Source organism: Meriones unguiculatus, chromosome 14 (genome assembly GCF_030254825.1).
Source record: "Meriones unguiculatus strain TT.TT164.6M chromosome 14, Bangor_MerUng_6.1, whole genome shotgun sequence".
Lineage (NCBI taxonomy): Eukaryota > Metazoa > Chordata > Mammalia > Rodentia > Muridae > Meriones > Meriones unguiculatus.
Genome location: NC_083361.1, coordinates 29,863,432 through 29,878,997, shown reverse-complemented (window position 1 = coordinate 29,878,997; position 15,566 = coordinate 29,863,432). Strand labels below are relative to the sequence as shown.

At 44.1% G+C, this 15,566-nt stretch overlaps 1 long non-coding RNA gene across 1 annotated transcript; it reads left to right on the top strand.

Annotated features, from left to right (window-relative positions):
• The first annotated feature begins 33 nt into the window (after window positions 1-33).
• LOC132647184 (uncharacterized) lies at window positions 34-15,180 on the top strand. Its single transcript, XR_009585494.1, has 2 exons — window positions 34-556; window positions 14,704-15,180. It is a non-coding gene; the product is annotated as an uncharacterized LOC132647184 (long non-coding RNA).
• Window positions 15,181-15,566: the final 386 nt, after the last annotated feature.

Below are 15,566 nucleotides of genomic sequence, written 5' to 3'. Positions count from 1 at the left end.
GAGCCGGCCCCGCCCCCTCCGGAGCCCCGCCCACCTCACGCGGGCGGGGCGCATGAGCAGTCGCTGTGCCAAGTCACGCGTCTGCGGCTTGAGGATCGACGTCTCTGCGCAGCTTTAATCACGCGGAAGTGATGCCTGGAGTACTTCAAACTCTTTGTTCCCGCCGACCGGAAGTGCCTGCGCGCGACTGGTGGGCGCTTCCTTACGGAAGCTTCGGTAGGTTCCACTGCAAATGGGTCAGAAGCACTCCCGAAGACGGAGGCCTGGTCTGAAGATCGTGGAAAACTTAAAACGTGAGACAAACCTACCTGATCCTCAAAAAAACTGAGGCCCAGAGACAAGGTGTGACCTCTGAAGGCAGAGGTGTGCCTCTGAGTGGCAGAAATGGGTTTGGAATCCAGGTTTTCTGGTTCAAAACAAATGTATTCCCGCCGTTAACCCGCCTGTCACAGGTAAATTCACCCTAGCTCATAGTTGGCGTATCCAGAGCCCTGGCATATCTTCTGGACAGTTTTTCTGCTCCTGCCCCTCAGAACAGCTATCCAGCTTCTCACTTGTAAGTGTATTAGAGGTCCTCCCTTTAAGTTTTAGGTTTGTTTTAATTTTGCTGCTCGTTTATCCGAGACCTTGGGTATGCAAAACACATATTGGCCACCGAAGGATCCCTGTCCCATCAATGCATCCCCACCCCCGGGAGCTTCCTTAAAAGCAGGTATCGGAAGTCATGGGAATTTATTCATGAAAGCAACTTGGCAGTGTATTTTAAAATTTGGACAAAAAAAAAGAGGGGATGATTGGAATCTTCCTATCCAATAATTATAAGAAACAATCTGACAGCCAGGGAGGTGGCAGCTCAGGGCATAAAGTTGTTTGTCTCCAAATTTGATAATCTGAGTTCGGTCTCTGGGACCCACATTTAAAGAAACCTATTCCATGAAAAGTAAAGTCAGGTGCGGTAGCACACGCCTGTAATCCCAGCACTCAGGGAGGCAGAGGCAGGCAGGTCTCTGTGAGTTTGAGGCCAGCCTGGTCTACACAGAGAAACCCAATCTCAAAAAAAGAAAAAAAAAAATTAAAGTACCAAAAATGAAAATAGAGGTAAGTGGTTCTTTTCTTTTCCTGGTTTTTCCAGACAGGGTTTCTGTGTAGTCCTGACTGTCCTGGAACTCACTTTGTAGACCAGGCTGGCCTGAACTCAGAGATATGCCTGCCTCTGCCTCCTGAGTGCTGGGATTAAAGGGATGAGCCACTGGACCCTGCTTCATGAATGGTTCTTGGCTCTGGATCTGAAGCCTGCCAGCTGTCCATAGTCATGACATTCTATTCCATCAGTCACCTATCTAGAATCTTTACTATTGGTTTGAGCTTTTTTTCTGGGAATTGCAGTTCACATGATAGAAACAATGAATTAAGTTTGTAATCCAACACTAGAAGAAATGGTTAAGTAAATTCTGTAATACCAATTCACTGAAAATACTTTGTCTTCAGTATTGGGAATTGAACCCAGGGTCTTCTGGACAATATACTCACTAGGAAGATAAATCTCAGCCCCAATCAGAGCTGTTTATGTCTATACCCTTTACCTGTTTTTATTAAGGCTTTCCATTAATGACTACTCTTAACTGGTTGCTCTTCATTTCCTTTGAAGTTTTCATTTTTAGCTATTTTTGGCTGTGTCAGCCTAAATAATTTACATTTGCTCTTATTTGTTTTTCATTTTCTGAGACAGACATGGTCTAATCATGTATTCCAAGCTGGCCTTGAACTTTTTGTTCTCATGCCTCAGCTTCTGAAGTGCTAGTAATACTAAACTTGTGTCACCACACCACACTCAGCCCCTTCATTTGACTTTGAAGCCTCCCCAAGGATGCCTTTATCACCAAGTATGCAAAGAGAATTATTACAGCAGGTCTGAGCCTGCTGGTCATAAAAAGATTCACTGTCAAGGAACTGGTGATTTTCTTGTAATCACAGAATTAGAAACAGAAATAGGGAGAGAAGTGCTTAACATGAGAAGCAGAGGCAGAAGGATTACGTGGAGATTAAGGCTAGCCTACCTTACATAGTAAGTTTCATGCCAGTCCTAACTTTATAGTAAGACTCAAACCACATGCCAAAAAAATTAGGTTCTCATTTTTCAGGATTATACTCTGCTGCATAGTGAGTTCAAGGTCAGCCTTGATTATAAGAAACCATGTCTTTGGTTTTTTCAGTTTCTCTTCTAGACAGGGTTTCTCTGTAATAGCAATGGCTGTAATTTCTTTTTTTGTTTTTTTTTTAGTTTGATACTACTACAGTGCATATGTTTTGCTGTGCAGTTGATATCTATTTTTACCTTTTTGGCCAGAGATATTTAGTAAAAGCAGCACCTTTTCCTTAGCTGTGTAGGAAAAACAAAAAACCTGGAGCCCTGAGCTTCATGCTTCCCATGTACATGTGTCTCAGTCTAAAGCAGGGGTGAAAGCAGCATAGCAGCAGAAAAAGAAGAATGACTGCTCAGGCAGCCAAAGAAAGAATGTTGTCTAGAAATAGCTAAGAATGCAGTGACCCAAGCCAGGCATTTGGAGAGAGTCAGTGCCTTCTCCCCACCCCCCAACAGGGTTCTGCTCCACATCCAAAGCCCTGGGATAATAGGCATATGCCACCAAGCCTGACTTGAGAACTCATTTTTAAGTGCCACTATCCAGGCAGCATCAAGCAAGGCAGACCAGAAGTCAGTGGGATGCCTGGAAAAGAGCTGATAGGCTGGAATGAAAACATGGCAGATAGGGTTGGCATTTTCACATATGGTCACAGCAGTATAAAGAGGAGAATGACAGTTTCAGTTAAGGGGAACCAAACAAGCCAAATTATTTGGCTCGACATCACCTGTGTGTGGAAAGAATACAGGCACCTTCAGCTGCCTTTTCATTTGTGTGAGTAGGGAGAGTACTGGACAAGAGTTTAAACTACTCAGACTTTGAGCCAAGTATGGTAGCTCATGCTTGTAATTCCTAAAATGGAGAGGCTAAAGCTGGAAGAATGCCATGAGTTCAAGGCCAGCCCAGGCTATAGAAGGAGAACCTATCTTAAAAACAAAAAAACAGCTGGGTGCAGTGGCGCACACCTGTGATCCCAGCACTCAGGGAGGCAGAAGCAGGCAAATTGCTGTGAGTTCTAGGCCAGCTTGGTCTATAAAGTTAGTCCAGGACAGCCAAGGCTACACAGAGAAGCCCTGTCTCGAAAAAACAAAAATTAAAACAAACAAGAAACAAACCCCATGCTGGCCTGGGCAGCAAGAACAAAGACACCCAAGCACCTGCTGTGGGCACTACTATGATGAATAGACAACTGATGGAGTGATGGGAAAGATGGAGAAGGCTGTGGAGAGATGGAAGAGAAAGCAAAGCTGAGGGGTTTGTACACTGTGGAGAAAGGCGGAACTGGAGAGTGGACGACAGTGATAAACAGTTATGAGGAGGCTATGGTGAGGTCCCAGTCCAGGCTGCTGCCAAGGGCCATGTCTAGATCCATGGTCCTGCTGCAGCTGGGTTCTGTGTTGATATCTGTGGCACGTTACCACCAAAGACCAAAGGGATATCTGTTGGCAGGTCTGACCTGCCACCAGAAACCACATGGATATCTGAGAACCATGCTGCCAACGGGGCAACATGCTGATCCTGAGTAGCCTGTGCCTCTGCCTGAGGCCATGGAGAATCCAGGCCCAGGCTGCATCCAGAGACCAAGCTGGATCCATGGTTTTATGGCTACCAGGGTCTGTTTTGATATCCCAAGCCTGTGTTATCTCAAAAGGTCATGCAGATGTCCCTGGTCTGGACTGCAACCTAAGGCACTGTGCTGAGCTGGCCCCAACCCTCTATGGCCATTACACTCCAGGGAATCAGCCTCACCCCTAGTCTGCCATGAGTAGGCTTGGGCAAGGGAGAAATTCCCTACCTCTACCCCTTGTTGCCTGCAGCAAGCAAGAGAGCTGACCCTTGGGTTATGAGAGTTGAAGTGCTAACCAGGGCTAGGCCAGCCTGGTCTACAAAGTGAGTCCAGGACAGCCAGAGTATTACAGAGAAATTCTGTCTCTATCTGGAAAAGAGAGAGAGAGAGAGAAGGTCCTGCCCCTCACTAGCAGCATTCAGGAGAATGGGCTCTGCACCTTGCCTAGACCTGGCCCTGGTGGTGAAGGCACAGGTATGCTGGCCTCTAGGACATGAGAGCAGAAGAGCTGACCCTGCCCCTTGCCAGTTGTGGCATTGCCAGCCAGGGCAGTGCTGGAGAGCTCACTCTAGTGGTGCAGGCACAGATGAACTGGTTGGATGATCAACTCAACTCCCTACCAGACCCAGATCCAGGGTTTTGAGTTGGCTCACCCCCACATCTACCCAGTCTGTGATCTACTGGAACACATGAAAGGGCCAGTCCTGCAGATCCAAAGCTGCAGGATCTCTTATGACACAGGGAACAACACAATATCCAAGAGGAGTCCCAGTGAGGATCCAGTATAGATAGTATAGCAGAAGCCTCAAGCAGACCAATGACTCACTGCAATGACCATTTACAAGATGTAAAAATAAAATAAACAAGTAAAGATGTGGACAGACAGGTATATACTATGTGACACATTGTCACATACTACACATTACAGCTTCTACAACAAGATCTTTATTCCACCTTATTTCGTTTTCGGGGGGAAGGGTGGAGGATGAATACCAAGAGACAGGGAGATGAGTGATTGGGGTACATGGTATGAAATTCACACAAAAAAAATCAATAAAAAGTTTTAAAAACTCAAAAAGTAACAATAGCTGTTCAAGCTTTGATGCCTGTAATATTTCTCTGAGTATTGTGATTTGATCAAGCCAGTAAAGTCTCTTGGTGTGGTGTCTCTTACCTATAATTATAGTACTCAGGAGGCAAATGAAGGAGAAGCATCACAAGTTCAAGGACAGCCTGGTGGACAGAGGGAGTTCCAGGCCAAGCAGAGCTACAAAGAGAATCTTGTTGTACATATCCCACCAAAAAGATCTCTAAAGAGTTCACCTTATCTGAGCAAATCAGACTGTGATATCCTGTTTTTATTTATTTATCTTTGAGTCAAGATTTCATGTGTTTTATGCTGGTCTCAAACTGACAATGAAGCTGAGGACAGCCTTGAATTTTTTTTTTTCTGACAATTCAGCCCTGAATTTCTGATCCTCCTTCCTTCACCTTCCAGGTTCTGCCTGCTCTATGTTAACCTTTTTGTTTTTGTTTTTTAATAAGATAAACTGTTTTGTATTGGTTTTTCCATAAGACATATTACCAGTCCTCATTATATCAGGAAGTAGGTAGGTATTTGTTTCATCACACCTCTTTAATTAGAAAACAAAGCCCAAGAGAGTAATTACTGTGTTTCATCTATTGCTATTTCCTCAAAGGTCAAAGGTATGTCTGACATGAACAAGTGGTCAAAATTTTTATTGAATTATACAAAAAATAATTATTGCCAAAAATGTTCTAAGAAGTTTAAGGAATCTGGGGAGATATTTCAATCCATGAGGTCCTTTCTAAATAAGTATGGTTTTAGGTGCCCAGCAGCATAAAAAAACCTGGCCTAGTAGAATGCTTGGGAGAGAAAGAGGCTGATCCCAAGAGCTTGCAGGCTAGACTGCAATGGCAAATCCCAGATTCAGTGAGAGAATTTTGTCTCAAAAAAATAGGATGGAGGGCTTACAGGGTGACTCAGTGGTGAGGAATGCATACACTGTCCTTTCAGAAAATGTGAAAACAGTTCTCATCATGCAGTTAATAACTGACCTGTAATTTTTTTTTTTTTTTTTTTTTGAGATAGGGTTTGCTTGTGTAGTCTTGGCTGTCCTGGACTCACTTTGTAGACCAGGCTGGCTTTGAAATCACAGAGATCTGCCTGCCTCTGCCTCCCCAAGTGCTGGGACTACAGTCATGTGCCACCTTGCCTGGCATGACCTGTAATTCTTGATTCATGGGCTCTGAAATTTCTGAGGGACCTGTACTCATGTGCTCACACACACACTTAAAAAATAAAGTGAAGTGTAAAATAAGATGTTATTGTTTCATAGAAAGGAAAATTATATGAATTACCCTTCAGAAGACAGCTTTATTGTGAGAGATAATACCCACAGACATAGAGCCATGATGTGCCCCTAAAAGGAAGGAGACAGAAAAGACAGAGCCTTTAGTTCTGTCAATTGCATTTAGACCCAAAAGAGAGAGGGGAGGGGGCTCATACTCTTATGAGTTCTCTGCTAGGGTACTTGCTGGCTAGTTTTATATCAACTTGGCACAGGATAGAGTCATCTAAGAAAAAAGAACACCAGTTGAGAAAATGCCTTCATAAGATTGGGCCTTAACCTAACGAGAGTTACAGAGTAAGACAACTACTACAGACCTTTTTTGTTGTTTGTTTTGTGTTTTTCGAAATAGAACAGCTTCTCTGTGTAGCTTTGGTCATCCTGGAACTCCCTCTTTAAATCAGGCTTACTGTGAACTCAGAGATCTACCAGCCTCTGCCTCCCAAGTGCTGGGATTAAAGGCATCTGCCACCACCTTCTGGTTTGTTTCTGTATATTCTAAACTGAGCATCATGTTTGGCACAGATGAAGAAAATCACTTAATGGTAGCTATTTGATGACATGTATAATCCTGGGGTTAAAGTAGATAAAAGGGGGACAGAAAGTTCTAAGGACAGCTCAATCAGTGAAGTACTGAGTGTATAAGCTTGAGGACCTGAATTCAGTCCCTGAACCCATGTCAGCCAGGTATTGTTGTGCATCTTGTATTGACCCAGCACTGGAGGATGCCTGACTTACAGAGCAGCCTCATCAGTGAGTTCCAAGTAAATGAGAAAGGCAAAAGGGGGCCCAGGAACCTACAGAGATGGCTCAGTGGTTAAGAGCACTATCTGCTCTTCCAGAGGTCTTGGACTCACAGCCATTTATACCGAGATCTGATGCCCTTTTTTGGCATGCAGAAGAGCACGTACATATACATAAAACAAATCTTTTAAAATAACAATAAAAAAATTTTAAAGGGGGCGCCCAGGGTTGTCAACTCTTAACTATTTAAACGAGGACAAATTCCTTGTGTTATTTCTTTCTGCATCTTGAATACTTATGAGCATCCTGTACTCTACAAGTTAGATATTCACTGAGTGCTTTCCCAGTAAGTTGATGATACAAAAACAGAATAGTGCTTTCAAAGGGACTAACAAGTATTTTCTTCTAGAACCAAATATGAGTGACAATGCCCCAGGGTACATGGAATCAGATTACCCCAGAACATGGTAACAACTTCATTAAAGGGTTTGGGGATAGCTGGGCTCTGTGGCACACGCCTGTAATCCCAGCACTCAGGGAGAAAGAGGCAGGGGCATCTCTGTGAGTTCCAGGCCAGCCTGGTCTACAAAGCAAATCCAGGATAGCTAAAGCTATACTGAGAAACCCTGCTTCAAAAAAAGAAGAAGAAAAGGGTTTAGGAGTGTTTTGTTTTATATTAAGACAGTCTCACTATATGTAGACCAAGCTACTCTCAAACAAAGAAAGGCTTCCTGGCCCTGCCTCTTGAGTGTTGGTGATTAAAGATTTGCACCACCACACCATGCTCATGAAAGTTTTCTATCCACAGAACAAAGAAAGCAATGAAACAAACATATTCTTAAAAATACATCAGAGGAGCCGGCTGTGGTGGCGCATTGGGAGAACATTGTGAGGTTACAACAAAGCAGGGAAGTCTCTGCTAGAGGCCTCAGATATTTCATGACCTTCTTAGCCTTTGGCTTGGTGGAAGCTAGAAAACTGTTCATACATTCCAAAAAGATTTTACCTGATAGTCATCAGAATGTTAGGTCAAACACTGATATAAGACGTAAATAGCTATTGAGGGGTCTGAACTTAGCCCAAGAAAATCTGTTCCACACCTACAACATTCTAGTTCTACAGTCACAGAAATAAATTTTATAGTCAGTGTTCTGTAGAGGATCTTTAATTCAGAACCTGGCTGCCAAAAGCCAGGCCCAGTGGTACATGCCTGTAATCCCAGCACTCAGGGAAGCAGAGGCAGGCAGATCCCTGAATTTGAGGCAGCCTGTTCTACAAGCAAATCCAGGACAGCCAAGGTTTCACAGAGAAACCCTATCTCCAAAAAAAAAAAAAAATCACACCTCAAGACCTTCTGGGTCTGTATGATCAGTAGTCTGCCTTTAATCCCAGGAGACAGAGACAAGCAGATCTCTGAGTTCAAGGCCAGCCTCATATAGAACAAGTTTCAGATAAAGAAAAGCTTGGCTGTACACACCTTTAATCCCAAACAATTAAGGTAAAGTTAATTTGTAGAAGGAAGCACCCATGTTTGAAAGTAATGTCTAGCCTTTAATCCCAGCACCTGGGAAGCAGAAGCAGGGGTTCAAGGCCAGCCTGGGCTGTTATGCAAAGAAACCCAGTCTCAGAAAACAAAACTTAACATTTTTTTTTAAACTTCAGTTTTGTTTTCGAACTTTTCGCAACTCAAGATACGTGATGGGCATAGGGTTTTAGAACTAATTTGGAAGATTCCATATAAGACAGATACTTCTCTTTTTAACAATGGTCACAAACCCTTTGGGGGTCAAAGGCTCTTTAACAGGTGTCACATAGCATATGAGATATCAGGCATATCAAATATTTACATTATGATTCATAACAGTAAAATTACAGTTATGAAGTAGCAACAAAAATAATTTTATGGAGCTGGGCGTGGTGGCACATGCCTGAAATCCCAGCACTCTGGAGGCAGAGGCAGGAGGATCTCTGTGAGTTTGAGGACAGCCTGGTCTACAAAGCTGTACAGGACAGCCAGTACCACAGAGAAATCATTTTTAAAAACCAAAAAAATAAAAATTATGGCCAGGCAGTAGTGGCACACACCTTTAATCTCAGCATCGAGAGGCAGAGGCAGGCAGTCTCTGAGTCTGAGACCAGCCTGGTCTATAGAGTGGAGTTCTGGGACAGCCAGGGCTACACAGAGAAACTTTGTCTCTGGAGGAAAAAACATTATGGCTGGGGGTCCCCACAACATGAGAAACTGTATTAAAGCATTATGAAGCATTAGGCATTAGGCAGCATCAGGAAGGTTGAAAACCACTTCTTTATAATTACGGTGTTTTTGACCAGGCACAGTGGCTCATGCCTGTAACCCCAGAAGTTGGAGGACTAAGGAAGGAGGATCACCATGAGTTAGAGCAGGACTGGGCTATAAAGTGAGACCTTCTCTCAAAAATGTAGATGCTGTGCTGCTGCTGATCATGATGATAATATGAGCCATTCTTTTCTTTGTTTTTGTTACAGAATTGGAGTTTATTAAAACTACACAGAGTTTAAGCAACAGGGCTAAGAAAAGTTTTCAGCTAGAAGGCATGGAAGGAGGTAGTTGTGGGCTTCTCAGGGAGTTGCTTCTTTTTTAACTCATGATACAGTGTCTCACTATGGAGCCAAAGCTAGACTGGAGCTCTGATTCCCTCTGCCTCAACCTTGAAAGGCCTACCATTACAGATAGGAACTCCTGAGTTTCTTTTCTTTTTTTGTAATGGTTTATTATGTATACAGTATTCTGCCTGCATGCCAGAAGAGGGCACCAGATCTCATTATAGATGGTTGTGAGCCACCATGTGGTTGCTGGAGTTGAGCTCAGGACCTCAGGAAAAGTAGCCAGTGCTCTTAACCTCTGGGCTATCTCTCCAGCCCCAGTCTTTGTTTCTTAATACCTTCCAAATAAATTTATTTTTTCCAAAATTTTATTTTCAACAGATTAGAACACAGGGGGTTAATAGACATTTCTGATAGAGTCTCACATAGCTTAGGCTAACTGCCAATTTGCTATGTAGCCCTGGAAGCAGAAAAATGAATGTTGATGTTCATTTGGTTTTCTCCTTTTTTATCTGATCTGCAGCCTTTGCCCATGAAATGATGCCATCCACAGTCAGACTGGGTCTTTCCCCCTCAGCCTAACCTTTCTAGAAAGACCCCCAACAGACTTTTCAAGGGTGCATATCCTCTGTGGCTTCAACATAGTCAAGCTGAGAATGAGGATGAACCACCATTCATCCCATATTCAGCCAAAGAAGTCACTGCCTGAAAGGAAAAGTATGGACTCAGGACCCTCCAAGACCAAGTTCTTAGCACAAAAGAAATTTGCTACAGAGGGATAGAGGGCAGGGAATAAGAGGCAAGGGAGAAGGGGAAGGGAGCAAGGCAGAGGGAGGAGGGCTATTTGTTCTGGAGAATTGCCTCTGGATAGAGAGTAGATAGAAGTAGCACACAGGAAAATGGCAGTTTATAAAGGTGCAAAGGGAAACCTTGTGCTAGATGAGGTGTTTAATTTTAATTGACAGAGCCATGCTCCCCTGGCTCTAGCTGGCCGGAGTCCTCTCACCACCTACATTCTAGGTTTGTCAAGCCTGTTGTGGAACCAGCATCTGGCTCCCTCTGTGCTCTTCCATGGAAGTCTCCAGCGCTACATGTGGCGCAGTCTTGGTCTTGTCATTGAAAAGAATCCTGTCCAGAGATAGCAGCAACTAGAACTTCCAGCACTCAATAGTCTGCTCATAACTTCAGCTCCAAGAAATACGCATCATTGTTGTTTATCAAGGGTATTGGTAGTCTAACCTTAGCTCTCAGTTCTATCAGATATTCAATGTTCAGCTTCATTTTTGATCCTTTGATTCTTGACCCAGTGCATGGATATCAGCCTAGTACCTTGTATCCAATTCCAATAGTCTTTCCTGTCTCCTGATCTTCTACAAGTAAAGCCTTGACACTCTTTTTTAATCCTCGTTATAACTGAAATGCTTCTGGATTCTAGAGCATTCCAGCACTCAATTTCCAGAATTATCTGTTTGTTTGACATCCTGATGATTATTTCAGAACTCTGTCTCTAATTAAGATAGGTCATTTTCTTGCTGAGTAGTGGTGGCACATGCCATGTGTGCAGGAGGCCAGAAAAGGGTGTGGGTCCCCTGTAGCTGGATTTATAGGGAGTTGTAAGCCATCTGATGCTGATGCTAGGACAAACTCAGGTCTACCCAGAAGAGGAGCTGGGCCCCAAGTGATTGAGTTCTTTCTTCTTTGGTCCATACTGTCCTACTCAGGACTTAGGGAACACTTGGGAAGGTTGGGTTGGAATCTGAAGGTCCCCAAACTATCTTCACTACCACTTACACTCTGTGGCTGATTGCAGCCAAAGGAGGGAACCCTTTGGTAAATGGTCAATTTGGGGATGCAGCTCAGGTGTTAACGTGCTTACCAAGCATGGATGAAACCCTGGCTTTGTGCAAACGGGAGATGGCAGTATAGGCCTGTAATTCTAGTACTCAGGAAGTAGAAGAGGAACAGAAGTTCAGGGTCACTGTTGGTTACATAAGTGAGTTACATAAATGAGACCTAGAGAGGAAGATCAGAAATTTCAAAAGGATAGGACTAGATATTTAATGAGTTCTGGAATACCAAGGATAACATGATCTCAGATTGCCTCTACGGTCTCTAGCAACTAAGGATTCTGATAAAGCTGATCTAAGATCTCCCCAGGGCTGGTCAGTGAAAGGTACCAAATCTAGCCTGACTACCAGAATTCAATTCTAGGGCCCCACATGGTAGAAGGAAAGAATGGCTTGTGCAAGTTGTCCTCTGTTGTGGCCTGTTGCAGGATATTTGATCCCATTGTGATCTCAGAGATTGTGAACTGTAAAATCCAGTCTTTAGTTAAGCCCTAACACACACCTTTAATCCAAGAACTTTCTGTTTGTTGTAAACAGGTGATTATGGTGTAGTTCACCCAGCCCTACCTAGCACACACCTTTAAGACAACAGCTTTCTGTACGTAGGATTTAATAAAATTAACCTTAAATCAAGAGGCAGAGCAAGAAACCAGCTGATGAGGATTAAAAAATAGGAGAGACTTTGAGTTGAGGGGTATTTAAAACAGTGTGAAGAAGCTTTTTGAGCTAGCTCTTTGGGGCTTCAGCTTAGGTATTAGGGTTTTTTTGGCCTTTTCCTAGCTGAGCTAGTGAGCCTTTGTTGGACCAGAGCTGAGAAGGAAGGGCAGATGAGTGCTTTCATAGCCTCTCTGAGCTAGCAGGTTTTCATCCCAGCATCTGGCTTCTGAGGCTTTATTGGTAAAATAGAACGGTTAGGATTTTTTTTTTAAATAATAGTGACATATACTCCTAGCCTCCACAAACTAAATATAATTAAAAAATTAAGTTAAAAGACCTATCGAAAAGCTGGAAAGGTGTCAGAGGAGGTGACATTGAGGAGCAGCTAACCAGTACTCTAGCAGATATTTCAGATCTGTCTGATAGACCTTAACCATTGCTTACTCCCTCTCCTGATCATATTCAATCAAAGCAGCTATCACACAGCACTATAATTAATTGTGTGCCCAGCCCCCACTAGAGCTCCAGAGAACAGCAATCCATGCACCATAATGGCAGGGATGTGTTACAGGATACTTGATTCCATTGTGAACTGTAAAACCCTGTTTCTAGTTGTGTGTAGTGATTCAGTCCTGGCAAACACCTTTAATCCAAAAGCTTTCTGTACACAGGATTTAATGTTAACCTTAGGTCAAGAAGTGAACAAGTCGCCCAGCCTGGTAGTGGGCGCCTTTAATGGGAGGCAGAGGCAGGTAGATCTCTGTGAGTTTGAGGACAGCGTGGTCTACAGAGTGAGTCCAGGACAGCCAGGGCTACACAGAGAAACCCTGTCTTGAAAATATCAGAAAAAGAAGAAAAAGAAGATGACGACGACGAGGAGCAAGTAACCAGCTCACAGGGATTAAAAAGAAAGGAGGGCCTTTGAGTTAAATGGTATTTAAGACAACGTGGAGAAGAAAAAGGTACTTTTGACTTTTTGCTTCTGAAAGGTGAGCTGAATAGGAATATCAGCTGGGTACCTTCTCTGCCTCTCTGAGCTAGTTGGGAGTCTTCTTTGGTAAAATTGAATGATTGGGATGTTTTATTTTTTATAACAACAGGGATAGGTTTGGGGAAGGGTAACCCATCCTGTAATAAAGCAGGAAAGTAGCTTTCTATTCTAAACAAAGGAGAGTTAAATTTTCCTCTGCAGAGAAATGACTTGAAAAGAGTGTGTGACAAAAATGAATGTGGCTACTATGCATGGGTTGGGTAGGAATGTAAAAACCACTCAGAAGTCATTGAGGTGATGCTCTACTGAGATGTTCAGGGCTAAGGCTAAGAAGGTTGTTATGGCCCCAAGACTGAACAGTAAGTCACTTGTAGGGCTATTGAGATGGTTCCACCAGGAAAGGCACTTGCAGCTTAAACTGACAACTTGAGTTTGATCCCTAGGACCACATGGGAGAAGATGAAAACCAACTTCTCGAAGTTGTACTCTGCCCATAGCACGCATGTCCAACACACACTCATACACATGCATACAGACACAAATAAATGTAATGAAAATAATGTTATTTGAAGAGTAGTAACAAGCTAGGCGCACAGTGACTCACACCTGTGATCCCAGCACTCAGGGAGGCAGAGGGAGAGAAATCTCTCTGAGTTCCAGGCCAGCCTAGTCTATGAAGCAAGTCCAGGACAGCTAAGGATACACAGAGAAACCCTGTCTCAAAACAACAAAAATGAAGAGTTGTAACAAAAGCTAGGATCTATCAAATTCCTTTATGTTACACCAGGAACATCAAGATGGCTATAGTCACTCCTGTTGCATCCATATATTAGGTGAAATTCAGCCAGATTAAACGGCTCTTGGAAACAGTGGTAAAAGAAAGAAAACGGCTTGGTGTGATGGCACAAGCCTGTAATCCTAGCACTCAGGGAGGCAGAAGCAGGCAGATCTCTGGGAATTGGAGGTCAAAGCGAGTCCAGTACAGCCAAGGATACACAGAGAAACCTTGTCTCAAAACTCCCCTCCCCCCACCCAAAAAAAGAAAGGACATTTTAAAGAATACTTGAGCCCCTCCCTTTGACTCCTTTGCAAGAGGGGAGATAAATTCAAAGAGACTATATACTGGCAATTTGTCAGATTACTTTGCAGGACACAGTGGAGCAGATAAAACTAAGGTCACTGATGGGTGGGGCCACACATTGCTCACACCTGTTTAGGCGTGTTACTATCATTTCAGGCATCCCTGGATTTCTATGCTGCAGGGCAAGGCTGGCATACCCCTTCCTCAACTCTACCCTGAACTTTCCAGCCCAGGGGCAGGGGCTCCCCTTCACTACATAATCCAGACATTTTGGTTCCTCTGCTCTCTCTTTCCTCTGCTCTCCTCTTTCTGTACCTCTTCTCCTCTCTCTCTCTCTCCCTCCCCCCCTCTCCCCTTCTCTCCCTCACCCCACTCCCCTGCTTCCAATAAACTACATTTAGATACCATGCCATGCCATTAGGTCATTCCAACGTTTCGATCATTAACAATGGCCCTCTACTTCAACCTTAATCCCATGAAGGAAAATGGATTTGAGAAGGGGTGCAAGTGTGTTGTCCCCTCATTCTTAACTCTGTCTCTTTTCTTACTGTGGCCTGCTGGAATGAATCTTTTTCTGCTTTTCCACACTAATTTACTTTTTTAACTGGCTTATTAAGGACACGTTGCTTAGCCTGGCTAATTAAAGCAGCCAGAGCATGAAAATCCTGCCACACAGGTGGGAGTAAGGATCTGTGCCCCTGACTCTCGGTTTCTAAACAGGAGGCTGAGGCAGCACCGGGAAGAGCTTTGCGGATCCCCTTCTGGCAGGAGAGAAGAGCAGGTGGAATGGCGAATCTAACGGCCACGCTGCGATGCTCAGATGCTCCGGAAGTGGCTGAGTCAGGGGCCAAGCACGGCGGTGACTCTGGCGTCTGCATCTCCTAGCCGGGAATGCTCGCGGTGACGCGGCTGGCTGACCGGAAGGACTGAGTCAGCACCAGGAAGCGCCCCGGGACCCGCCCGCGCCACGCACCTAGTGTTCCTGGACCTGTTGTCCCTGCGTTTCGTTTCTGGAGCTGAGACCAGAATCTAGTCAAGAAGTGGTCCAAGCTGCAAACACCGTACACAGGTTCAGTTGAAGCTGCTTGGTGGTAAAGGTCTCAGTGCGTGGGCCAGGTGTGGAACCCTTTAGAGCCTAGTCCCCAGGAAGTGGAAGAGGAGGATCAGGACTTGAAGAACAGCCGGAGCTAGGAGAGAGAGCCTGTCAAAATCTGCAAGCTTCCAAGACTGGTTAGATGGCGATCAAAGACACTTATACTTACCTGGCTGGGGAATACCATAATCTCGAAGGTGTTTGTTCCAGGGCAAGGCTTATCTGTTGCACTCTACATGTGCAGGAAACTCGGCTGCTTAATTTGTGATGAAGACTACCCCCTGAATACAAAGACATTTGCCTAGAGCCATTCACCTCAATCCATTCCAAAATTCAATGAATAATAAAGCACACACACAAACACAAGTCTGCTTGTTTAATTTTAAACATTTCTGTGATCCCATCCTCGGAAAGGCGTAGGCAAGAGACTTGCCACAAGGTCGAAGCCAATCCGGGCTACAGAGTGAAACCCTGTCTCAAAAAACAACAC